General features: G+C 31.7%; 2 long non-coding RNA genes across 3 annotated transcripts; one reads left to right on the top strand and one right to left on the bottom strand.

The window, feature by feature from the left end:
* Positions 1-2180: 2180 nt before the first annotated feature.
* On the top strand, positions 2181-3065 carry LOC148763211 (uncharacterized). 2 transcript variants are annotated; one of them, XR_016026036.1, is made up of 3 exons: positions 2181-2347; positions 2421-2510; positions 3042-3065. It is a non-coding gene; the product is annotated as an uncharacterized LOC148763211 (long non-coding RNA). The 2 variants fall into 2 exon arrangements; XR_016026037.1 differs by having other exon boundaries at positions 2426-2510; positions 3042-3062.
* A 7484-nt stretch (positions 3066-10549) lies between these two features.
* LOC148763210 (uncharacterized) lies at positions 10550-12406 on the bottom strand. The gene is made up of 3 exons (XR_016025710.1): positions 12336-12406; positions 11603-11686; positions 10550-10746 (listed from the first exon to the last, which is right to left on the bottom strand). It is a non-coding gene; the product is annotated as an uncharacterized LOC148763210 (long non-coding RNA).
* Positions 12407-12793: the final 387 nt, after the last annotated feature.

Below are 12793 nucleotides of genomic sequence, written 5' to 3'. Positions count from 1 at the left end.
GGTTATTATCAACAAAAATTTTCCAACGGAATATTCCGTTGGTAATAGTATTATGTTAAAATATTTTATACTTTTTATAAATTTTATTAATCTTTTATAAAAAATAGATATTAGTAAAAGCAAATACATACATATTGAAGTTTATAATATTTAAAAGTTTAAGTCTGTTTTCCTTTGATTAATTTTGTACATTTTTTAAAACTTTATTGAATCATACATTATAAAGTAATTTTGTAACATTAAAAAAATTATAAAAAACCAAAATAAATTTGTTGATTTAATAAAATTACATAATAAGATATAATAATCAATTAAATAAAAAATAATAATACTTTAAGTACGTTTTAATTGAAATTAGTTAATATATATAAATTAAGAAGATAGATTTATAATAAACTTATTAATATAATATATTTAAAATATATTAAATTATTAAATCTATGTATACAAATTAGAATCATAGCTATAGAATATATATAAACCTGCATTATTCACAAAAAAAAAAACCTATTGTATTAATATGAAACTACAAGTTATATTCTTTAATTGATCGATATAACATTATAAGTTAATATATATATATATATATATATATATATATGTATGTGTGTATATGAGAAATTAAAATATCTTACATATATATATTAATATGTTTTATATGTAAGGTTATCATAAATTTTATTTATATGATTACAGTTATTAATTTTATTAGTTATTATCATAATTTTTATAATATTATATTTATAATTAATTATACAAATTTTGTAATATATATCAAAGTATAACATATAATTTGTGTCAATAATATATATAATAAATTTAATAATATAACATTATGTTTTATATTAAGTAATAAAAAAATTTATTTATTATTAAAATTTAAAATATTTAAATTTGTATTAGTATAAAGACTTGAACCTGTGTCCAAATGAAAAATGAATTAGACTTTAACTAAGTCTACCACCCACCTAAACTAATTTAAAAACTCCCCAACTTAACATTATTAAAAATGACTCGCTAGTTGCAAGTGACATAAATCGCATGTTTTGTTATTTTCGCAAGCCTATATAAGCTCTTCTTTGGTGCATAAGATTATTTATTATATTTACAAGTATGTAAATATATTTACAATATAAATATTTCTTCCTTTTTAAATATTTTTTTATTTATTTTGATTTTCTAATACTAAAATGAATGTATATATTTAAATATATAACCTTTCCCTTGATTAAAATGAAACTAAAAATATATATTTCATAGAAGCAAAATGTTTTAGACCTAAAACTAATTAAAAAAAGGCCAAATTAAAGAGAAACGTTATGCATTTTTGGGCTAGAATTGGCCTAGCTCAAAGATCCATAGAAAGCCCAAAAATACTGCACCAGATCGACTTCCCAAGGCCCAAACTGCATGTAATACCCCGTATTTTGATATGGTGACTAATAAAGATTATCGGATACCAATTGAGGTTAATTATAATGTTTAAAAGTGTTGAAAAATGAAAGGAATAGTTTGGGATAAAATATTTCGCACGTGAGGAAATAATAATAAAATAATGATATTTTTATCGAAGAAGAATTTACGAGATAAAAAGTGATTCGAAAGTCAATTAAGGCATAATAAGATATTTTGGGTACCAAGGAGACAAGAGAAAATTTTTAGAATAAAATAATATTTTATTAATAAAATAATATTAAAATATTAATATTTTATTCAGTGTCGAAATTTTCTATGAAGAAGGAGTATATGGGCAACCTAAGTGGGGGAGAAGAAGAATGAGAAAAATTTCAGAGAAAAATAACGTTAATGGGGCCGTGTGTCTTTATTAAGTAAAGATAGCGCGGGTAAATAAATATTTTAAATATTATGGGGACATCGTGTTGGAGTACAAACTTTATACTTTGTTTGTACATGTGTAGAAGAAGATAATAGAAGAAAATTGGAGTTAAATGAGTGTTTGGAGGTCTAAATTAAAATGGAAAAAACTAAAAGGGCAAAACGATAATTTTACATGAAGTTTGGTCAAAACTTCCAAAGGAAGCTTTGACTCTGACTTTTTTAGGCCAAGACCGACCTTATCCTTTCCCCCACCAGATTTTTCTTCTTCATCATCCATGCTTCATGCCATTCTTGAAGCTTCCATGCCATTTTCTCTTTATCCACCATGAAATCAAGTTTTTTTCACTTTCCTTTCCATGTTTTCTTTTCCTTTCTTCTCCAAACTTCTTGAGTACTAAATTTACAGCCTTTAACCCCAATTTCCAGCACATCAAAACCCTAGGAGGAGAAGCAAAAAAAGAGAGAAAGGAAGAAAAAAGCTTAGTTTTGGTGATTTAAGTAAGGAAAGGTAAGGATTCTTGTTTTTGGCTTGAGTAGTTTTTGAAAATGAGTTAGTGACTTAGAGAAATGTCTTGTGGCAGCAAAGATTGGCTTGATTGGAGAAAAATTGGTAACATGTAAGCCAATAAACCCATGGGTACATGAAGGACTCAAAGTGGAAAAGGAAAACGGTAAGCTTAACACTATGTTTTAAAGCCTCCAGTTAGTTGAATATTGTGAGGAATTATGGTTGTTGAAAGGATCTATTTGCCTAAGCTAGTTGAAAATTATTAAGATTGTATGGCATGTTGTTTGAAAGAAATGAAAAAGGAATATTGTGGATGGAGGATTGAGAAACAAAGTATTGAAAGTTAGATAGATAACGATGTATGTAAAGTAGGAAATAATTGAGTGAAAGTGAGAATGATTGTTGCTGCCATATATGTGGATTATGTGTGGAAATATAAGATGGATTTGGGCGAAAATTATTTAGAAAAGTTGAAGTAGGCATGTGGCATCATAAATAAGTTACCGGAAATATAAAATAAGGAATTACGTAAGCAACAGATATAAGTAATTTCAGTATAATGTATTAAGCTGTGAGTTAATTGAAGATGGTTTCATGATACGGTGAAAAATTTAAATTTAAATAAGGATTAATTGATTGAAGTGCTACCCATACACATATGTAATTAAATATATTGAGTTGGTATTGTTACTAGGAAGTGCAAAGGCAAGGTTAGTGTCACGACCCGGAACTCCCATCGAGCCCGTGACAACCGCCGCGACGTCTCAATTTACATTCATTACCCGGAATGTCAACCGAGACCCCGCAAGGCTTTAATATCAGCTTCTCATTTCCCCTGTGGGTAACTGTTTCCAAATACCACATTTTAAAAGATTTTAAACTGTTTCCAACTTAAACAAATGAAATAATAATTTCCGTCTCACAGGGGTATTTTTGTCATTTATCCCAAAAATCTCAAAAAATCATCTAAAAATATAGTATGTAAGTGGAAAACACATATTTCTTAATCAAAAATAATTTTGGATGTCTAAAACATTCGTTTAAAATGGAATTATGACTGTTATAATAAAATAAAAATATTCAATAAAATATTCAATTTTCACATAAAACGATATTTTAAGAACACTGCATAAATAATTTTTATAGCGTAAAAGCAAAATAAATTCTTACATACCGTAATACAGATAACCAAAGTATAGAATTTAATTTACAGTGACACGTGGGCCCACGAATGACCAAAAGTATAAAAAGAAATGAACCTACAGTCTTTGGATGTGGCAAGTTCAACTGTAATCCTTGCCGATATCAGTTATCTACAATCTATTCTGAACCTGAAATGGGTGGAAATGAGGGTGGTGAGATTATAAAATCCCAGTGAGTAAACAAACATCACTCAAAATATCTAAAGTCGAGTAAAAGGAGACTATTAAAACATTTCATCAAACTGTAATTTATCATCTTTCAACTTATTTCAACCAAATGAAATCAATTTATTTAAAGCAAGTAATCAATATGGCTTATGAATTTCTTAAAAAGCTTGGCTCATGCCAAAAATTATTATCATACTCAGTTATTTGGGATACCTTGGCCGAGGGCTATCCCAACTGAGTCCGCCAAGGCTATTAGAAAGTCATGTTTTTATTTTGAAAACATAGCCATTCCTTGACGTTGGCCGAGTTCCCCTTCACGAGGTGGTTTGGCGTGAAGTGAACTCTAAAAGTTATACCTCAGGAGTTACCCTACTCGCATCTCCAACCGAGGTAAAAATATAACAGGATTCTGTGCCCCTCTAATAGGCTAGTCCACAGAATCCAGCCCACTGCAGCAGGTCAAACCCACCATACAATAAAATTTTGACAGCATGACAGGACTAATATATTACTACCCAACCTGCAGGGTAAAATAAAGCAATTCATATAATTCATAAAAACACAGCCCAGCCAGTCATGCCAATACAATAACATAAGCCATTAATTCAATTTTAAATTTACAACATATCAGTGGTCTCCAATTACTCTATTTTCAAAATCGTTATTTCGTTTCAAGACAATTTATAAAATATTTTCATTTAAACTCATTTTGTTTACAAAACATAAAAATTTACCATTTGAACTCATTTTCATAAAATTCACCAAAACCGAATAAAAACATACTTTAGATAATTAAAATGATGGTAAGGTTACTCACCGTGTCTAGAGTGAGGATTTTCGAAATACTCAGACTATTGGTCCTCGGGTGCAATTCTCTTGCCTTTATCAGAGGACTCACTACCTTGACACAGTACAAAATCGAGAAATTCACCACATTGGTACTAAATTGAAATTAAACTAATTTAGACTACTAATGCTTGATATGGAATGCAAAAATGTCTAAATTTTTGCCTAAATGCGGTGTTAGCCTATTTCGGTCTTTTACCCGATAAATTGATATACGCGTCCGTTTAAACTCCAAATTAATTTTTTTCAGTTTCTATACCTCAATTGCACCCAAATTAACCTAATGTCCCTCAGTGTGGTGCAAATTATCAGTCCCGATAACAAATTACGAAAATACCCCTAGTGGGTAAAAATTTGTATTTTTGCTCCAAAAATTTCCATTATTTTTCTAGGCTCATAATTCATCATTATTCATCATAATTCCTCAAATAACCATCAAGATCAGCAGCCAATATTCCCCTAGAAAATTCAGCATAATGGGTTTCAATGGGAGAAAATTATATTTCTAGCTTATTTTTGCTATATTTCAATATAACTTAACTAAAATCACTTAATTCAATTAAAATCAACCAAAAATCAAGCTCAAAACTCATCCATGGAGGTTTGGCCAGCATGGGCGTCCATACCCACTTTCTAATTTTGCATGGAAATGAGAAAAAAATGCATGGGTAGTGAAAATCACAAGGAAAATCAATGAAATTTACCTTTTTAATGCTTGATTTCTTGATTTCTCTTGATTTTCTCCAAATTTTTCAGGTAGGATTCTTGTGTTTTTTTTCCCTTTTCTCCCCTGGTTTGGACAGCTGAAGAAGATGAGAATTCCGGAATTTTTACCTTTTTAAAGGCTAAAATAATATAATATTATTTTATTCATTTTTTTAATGTTTTATTAATTCCTTAAATTCTAGCCATCCATTTGTTTCCAAAATTTCACCATACACTTGTCCCAAATATCCATAGCTTAGGTAAAATTCTCAGACTTATCCAAAGTCTTGGTGGAGTAATTTTTGAAATTTACACTTTTACCCCCGTAAAAGTCAAAAATTACATTTTTGCCCCAAAAATTGAAAAATTGCCCATAGACATATTTTTCATCCCTTATACTCATACCATTCTCCAATTTGTCAAATTTGATCTAAATTCTCTCAAAATCTCAAATTTTGTCCGCGAGTGGCAAAATTACGATTTTGCCCCTACACTCTAGAAATCACTGGAATTAAACTTTTTTACTGCCAAACCCTCAAATTATACTCCAATACTCAAATCATACTCCAATAAGTCAAATGGGGCTAAAAAAATTCTTTTCTAAAAATTCCCATTCTGTCCTTGGGTGGCAAATGACCATTTTGCCCCTGGACAGTAAAAATTTCGGTTTGACTCCAAATTGATCCTCGAACTCCAAATCACCATATTAAACCATTCTGGGACTTTAATATTCTTAATTTCATTTTAAATTCTCTATTTGATCTAGTTCGAGACTTAAATTAACTTAATTGTACCATTTGGTACATTGTCGTCTTTTAACGATTTTTCTTTCAGGGCTTTCCAAGTATGCAAGCATATTGTCAATCATATGAATGACATGGAAAGTATTTTATAAGATCGGGCTTGACAACACTATCCCCCTTAAAATAAAATTTTGACCTCAAAATTTCATGTACTGAACTCAGAGAAAATGTGGGGGTATTGTTTTCTCATATAATGCTCGAATTCTTATGTCTTCCCCTTTATAGGGAATTTCGATTTGTTCACCTCATTTACCTCCAATTCAACTCAAGTATTTCGCTTATGTCTATTATTATCCTTTAAAATCAGATCAACAATAACCTTCACAATTATGATATCTTATATTGAGACATTAAGCATGCTTCTATTACTATCATTAAGCTTGAACCATAACTCCATCTCAATCATACCAATTTCGATCGCATTTTATTCTTATTTAGGTATACCAATCACTATCTTATTACTTCATTCCATATCAAACTTCTCGACTTTCATTCATTCATCCTATCCTCATACACTATTGTGTAGTTTACAACATCATTAACACGCCATACTCATTCCTGTACATATCCTCAGCGTTCAGGAAAATTAATGGCTTTAATTATTTCTACTTATTTCATGTTTACTTTGCATTTAGGAAATTTCAATCTTCTTAATCCTATTAATCCATCTCATATGGCTTAATCGTACTATAGATTATATTCCCTTAACTATTTCTCCAAAATTCCTTAGGTCACCATAAATCGTCTTCTGATAAGATTCTTAATCGTTACATTATCTATACAACTCATCAAATATATTGAGTTCAAATCTTGAACCACTAAAACCATTATTCATTTAGTTGGGTACATCACTACTCCACACATACATATACATATACATTCAAATGTCTATATTCCTCATTATGTATACGAGTCTCTGTTTTCAAATGCCTTCAGACTAATTTCTCTTAATTCATTCCCATCCACAATCAAGATTCAATAGAATAAGCTTCATAATTCATACAAATTCTCATCATGCCTGTGTATAGTTCCTCATCATTTATATACTTATATTCTCTTCTTATCGTTTCCAATTATATGCTTAAGTTTCCTTGTACTGTATATCATTGCATCACAATGTCATCTCCATTGAATTATAATCTATTATGCGTGTATGTTTTATAATCCCATTGGTATCTCAAAAATTTATCTTGACTTGATCATTGCATCTTATGCAATACTACAATTCCTAAAAGTCATCCTTATTCCTCGATTATCCTTCATGTCTCCTATATATTGTATCCTTATTGCATTTCGATATTGATTTGTCACTTAAAACTCAGATTCATTTGAATCATGTATGCCTCACGCATTTTCGAATTCCAATTCCCATAATATATTAAGAAAGTTTCATTATCTGACTTCATTATCAAGGTTAACTTCTATCATCCTTTATTCCACTCTTTCATATGAATATAACATTATTCTTCCTTAACTAATTTACAAATTGTACTTGAAATTACAAGACTTGAAACTAAATTCTCCTCAATTACTTTTTAATGTTAATACTTATACCACTCTCAGCTTATAGCTTCCTTTTTATAACTACATAACTTAGTGCTTGCTTTCACAAGATCCATGGCAGAACTTCTCTTGAGTATTTCCTTAGGGATATTTATTTTAAATTTATGTCTCACAACATATAATCATTTAACCCGTAACTTAGCCATTTGGCTCCTTAGCAAGTTTCAAAGTCACGCATCTTATGCCCATCATGTATAACTTATAATTCTTTCTCAAGGGCGTGTAAACATTCTTGAAACACTTAATCACTTATTTACTCTTTTATACACCAAGTATATCATTTCCATAAAGGCATGCCCAACTACTCATGCTTCAATTTATCTCCATGGGTTTCTAGCATGTCACCTAGTTTACTTGTGTTGTTACTAATCCTTTCCTTTCAACAAGGTCAAGACAAGATCAGTATATTCTCATAACAATATTCTATATAAACTCATTTGCTATATCATTATTGAAATCTTTATTTACATTTTCCTCACTTGCTATTGACATCTCTTATCAGTATCTCATACATTCATCTAACCTTTCGCTCACTTCCTCTTTAGTCTTTAACAAGACTTAATCTCTTGTCTTCTTTATTTCTTAAGATTTGACTTCAGTCATCATATTATTCATTTTAACACTCCACATGTTAATTTATTTTTATGTAGCCATCTCAAAAATTCTCTAACTTTTCTTTCTCTTACATGCCAATATATATAAGGCAATAATAAAAAAAAACTTTGCAATTTCACTCATCATCTTTATCTTAATACCTCCCAATGCACTTAAGACTCCAAACAACAAAGCTTAGCATGAAAACCAATGACCATTCTTCAACTCGTGTGTTTCATCTTCATGCCACTCTCAATTTGCTCTGCTTTCTAGCCATTAGGGGTTCTTAACGTGACAGCGTTTGATAGTCAGTACTGTGGCGTTGCAACGGTTTGAATTCACTTTATCTTAGCAACTCTTCCACCTTTAAAGCTACTACCTCAATTATTCACAATCGTGTGGCTTCCCTTCGAGTCTATACCACAATTAGCAAGACTAACTTTCTATCACAAGTGTGAAATCAAAACATTGATTTAACGTATTTTTTTTTTTGCCACTAGCATTCATATATCTTTACCATAACATTTAATACGAGTTTGTTTAAGCAAAGATCTCCAAATTTATTCATAGCTACATGTATCTCAAATTGCTCATCACTTATCATCAGTCCACAAATCCCACTCGAAAATACCCTTTCCATATTGTATAGTGATTTCACCATATAGCATCACTGCACGATGTTCCTCCATTCTACTATCATGGATACTCCATAGAAATTAATTAAAAGATTTACGTACCCTAACTAATGCTAATTCCATTTAATCATATCTTAAATACTTCAAACTTGTAAATTACAACTCCAAATGTATGTCCATATATTGATAATCTTCATATATTTCATGATCATGAAAACTACAACTTACAAACTAGCTTTCTATCATACGTACTTTATTAGAGCACTAATTTCAACTTATTTAATCTACCCTTGGTGGTATGTCAAAATCATCCCTGTCTCGGTTGCAATCCAGAGGAATCTCTCCTCTATATATCCGTATGAGCTGGTGGAGATGGAGCAGCTACCGTAGCCCGTCCTAACTGTGGACAATCTCTCCTAATGTGACCCAGTTGATCACAATGAAAACATCGTGCAGGCCCTCTGCACGGCCCAACATGATAATTCCCACAATTTCTGCATCTACGTGAACTTCCTGAAACAGAGGAGTTTTTGCCCCTGTTTGGTGGCTGACTAGAAGATACACTTAGACTTCTCCTTTTTGCTAACTCAGCTCGCAGACTCTTATTTTCATTCGCAAGCTTCTCGGCTCTTAAAGCCATTCGCACCACCTCTTTAGCCACGGTTGCGTCCGACTCACCCATAAAAGAAACACAACTATGTTGCCTAGCCTCTTTAAGCTTCTTAGAATCAGAAACATCCAGCACTGGTGGTGGGACAGGAGGTGGGGATGGTGGTACTGAAGGAGCAGCCAGAGGAACTGTAGGAAGAGCTTGACTAGCCTGAGCCTGGCCAGCAATAGCAGTAAAGAAGGCTGCTAATGCCTGAACTGCCTCAAGAGGCATAGCAGGAATACTAGTAAGTGGTAGAGGAGGTGGAGGATGTGGAGGAGTCTCGATTTGTTCAGCAGCAGGTGCTGCCCGAATGGTGGATGCAGTCGATTCCTCCTCTATTGCACCTAACTGACGACGTTGAAAACAACCTCTTCCCCTCCCAACTGATCTAGTGAAAGGTGGTTGTTTGCGTCGATGAGACATAATAATCTATAAGAGGGAACAAAGTGAGTTTAGGCAACCTTAGGCTCTATATGCTTATGCATGTATTTTATTCAACCTAACCTAACTTAACTCGGGGCCACACTGACACTGTAAATTTTTAAAACAGCTTTAAAATAACTTTAAACCCAAAACTCTAATCTTTCAAACCAACAGCTCTGATACCAACTTAATTGTCACGACCCGGAACTCCCATCGAGCCCGTGACAACCGCCGCGACGTCTCAATTTACATTCATTACCCGGAATGTCAACCGAGACCCCGCAAGGCTTTAATATCAGCTTCTCATTTCCCCTGTGGGTAACTGTTTCCAAATACCACATTTTAAAAGATTTTAAACTGTTTCCAACTTAAACAAATGAAATAATAATTTCCGTCTCACAGGGGTATTTTTGTCATTTATCCCAAAAATCTCAAAAAATCATCTAAAAATATAGTATGTAAGTGGAAAACACATATTTCTTAATCAAAAATAATTTTGGATGTCTAAAACATTCGTTTAAAATGGAATTATGACTGTTATAATAAAATAAAAATATTTAATAAAATATTCAATTTTCACATAAAACGATATTTTAAGAACACTGCATAAATAATTTTTATAGCGTAAAAGCAAAATAAATTCTTACATACCGTAATACAGATAACCAAAGTATAGAATTTAATTTACAGTGACACGTGGGCCCACGAATGACCAAAAGTATAAAAAGAAATGAACCTACAGTCTTTGGATGTGGCAAGTTCAACTGTAATCCTTGCCGATATCAGTTATCTACAATCTATTCTGAACCTGAAATGGGTGGAAATGAGGGTGGTGAGATTATAAAATCCCAGTGAGTAAACAAACATCACTCAAAATATCTAAAGTCGAGTAAAAGGAGACTATTAAAACATTTCATCAAACTGTAATTTATCATCTTTCAACTTATTTCAACCAAATGAAATCAATTTATTTAAAGCAAGTAATCAATATGGCTTATGAATTTCTTAAAAAGCTTGGCTCATGCCAAAAATTATTATCATACTCAGTTATTTGGGATACCTTGGCCGAGGGCTATCCCAACTGAGTCCGCCAAGGCTATTAGAAAGTCATGTTTTTATTTTGAAAACATAGCCATTCCTTGACGTTGGTCGAGTTCCCCTTCACGAGGTGGTTTGGCGTGAAGTGAACTTTAAAAGTTATACCTCAGGAGTTACCCTACTCGCCTCTCCAACCGAGGTAAAAATATAACAGGATTCCGTGCCCCTCTAATAGGCTAGTCCACAGAATCCAGCCCACTGCAGCAGGTCAAACCCACCATACAATAAAATTTTGACAGCATGACAGGACTAATATATTACTACCAAACCTGCAGGGTAAAATAAAGCAATTCATATAATTCATAAAAACACAGCCCAGCCAGTCATGCCAATACAATAACATAAGCCATTAATTCAATTTTAAATTTACAACATATCAGTGGTCTCCAATTACTCTATTTTCAAAATCGTTATTTCGTTTCAAGACAATTTATAAAATATTTTCATTTAAACTCATTTTGTTTACAAAACATAAAAATTTACCATTTGAACTCATTTTCATAAAATTCACCAAAACCGAATAAAAACATACTTTAGATAATTAAAATGATGGTAAGGTTACTCACCGTGTCTAGAGTGAGGATTTTCGAAATACTCAGACTATTGGTCCTCGGGTGCAATTCTCTTGCCTTTATCAGAGGACTCACCACCTTGACACAGTACAAAATCGAGAAATTCACCACATTGGTACTAAATTGAAATTAAACTAATTTAGACTACTAATGCTTGATATGGAGTGCAAAAATGTCTAAATTTTTGCCTAAATGCGGTGTTAGCCTATTTCGGTCTTTTACCCGATAAATTGATATACGCGTCCGTTTAAACTCCAAATTAATTTTTTTCAGTTTCTATACCTCAATTGCACCCAAATTAACTTAATGTCCCTCAGTGTGGTGCAAATTATCAGTCTCGATAACAAATTACGAAAATACCCCTAGTGGGTAAAAATTTGTATTTTTGCTCCAAAAATTTCCATTATTTTTCTAGGCTCATAATTCATCATTATTCATCATAATTCCTCAAATAACCATCAAGATCAGCAGCCAATATTCCCCTAGAAAATTCAGCATAATGGGTTTCAATGGGAGAAAATTATATTTCTAGCTTATTTTTGCTATATTTCAATATAACTTAACTAAAATCACTTAATTCAATTAAAATCAACCAAAAATCAAGCTCAAAACTCATCCATGGAGGTTTGGCCAGCATGGGCGTCCATACTCACTTTCTAATTTTGCATGGAAATGAGAAAAAAATGCATGGGTAGTGAAAATCACAAGGAAAATCAATGAAATTTACCTTTTTAATGCTTGATTTCTTGATTTCTCTTGATTTTCTCCAAAATTTTCAGGTAGGATTCTTGTTTTTTTTTTTCCCTTTTCTCCACTGGTTTGGACAGCTGAAGAAGATGAGAATTCCGGAATTTTTACCTTTTTAAAGGCTAAAATAATATAATATTATTTTATTCATTTTTTTAATGTTTTATTAATTCCTTAAATTCTAGCCATCCATTTGTTTCCAAATTTTCACCATACACTTGTCCCAAATATCCATAGCTTAGGTAATATTCTCAGACTTATCCAAAGTCTTGGTGGAGTAATTTTTGAAATTTACACTTTTACCCCCGTAAAAGTCAAAAATTACATTTTTGCCCCAAAAATTGAAAAATTGCCCATAGACATATTTTTCATCCCTTATACTCATACCATTCTCCAATTTGTCAAATTTGATCTAAATTCTCTCAAAATCTCAAATTT

This window comes from Theobroma cacao, chromosome 4 (genome assembly GCF_053813885.1).
Source record: "Theobroma cacao isolate CCN51 chromosome 4, ASM5381388v1, whole genome shotgun sequence".
Classification (NCBI taxonomy): Eukaryota; Viridiplantae; Streptophyta; class Magnoliopsida; order Malvales; family Malvaceae; genus Theobroma; species Theobroma cacao.
This window is presented reverse-complemented; position numbering and strand designations above follow the sequence as displayed.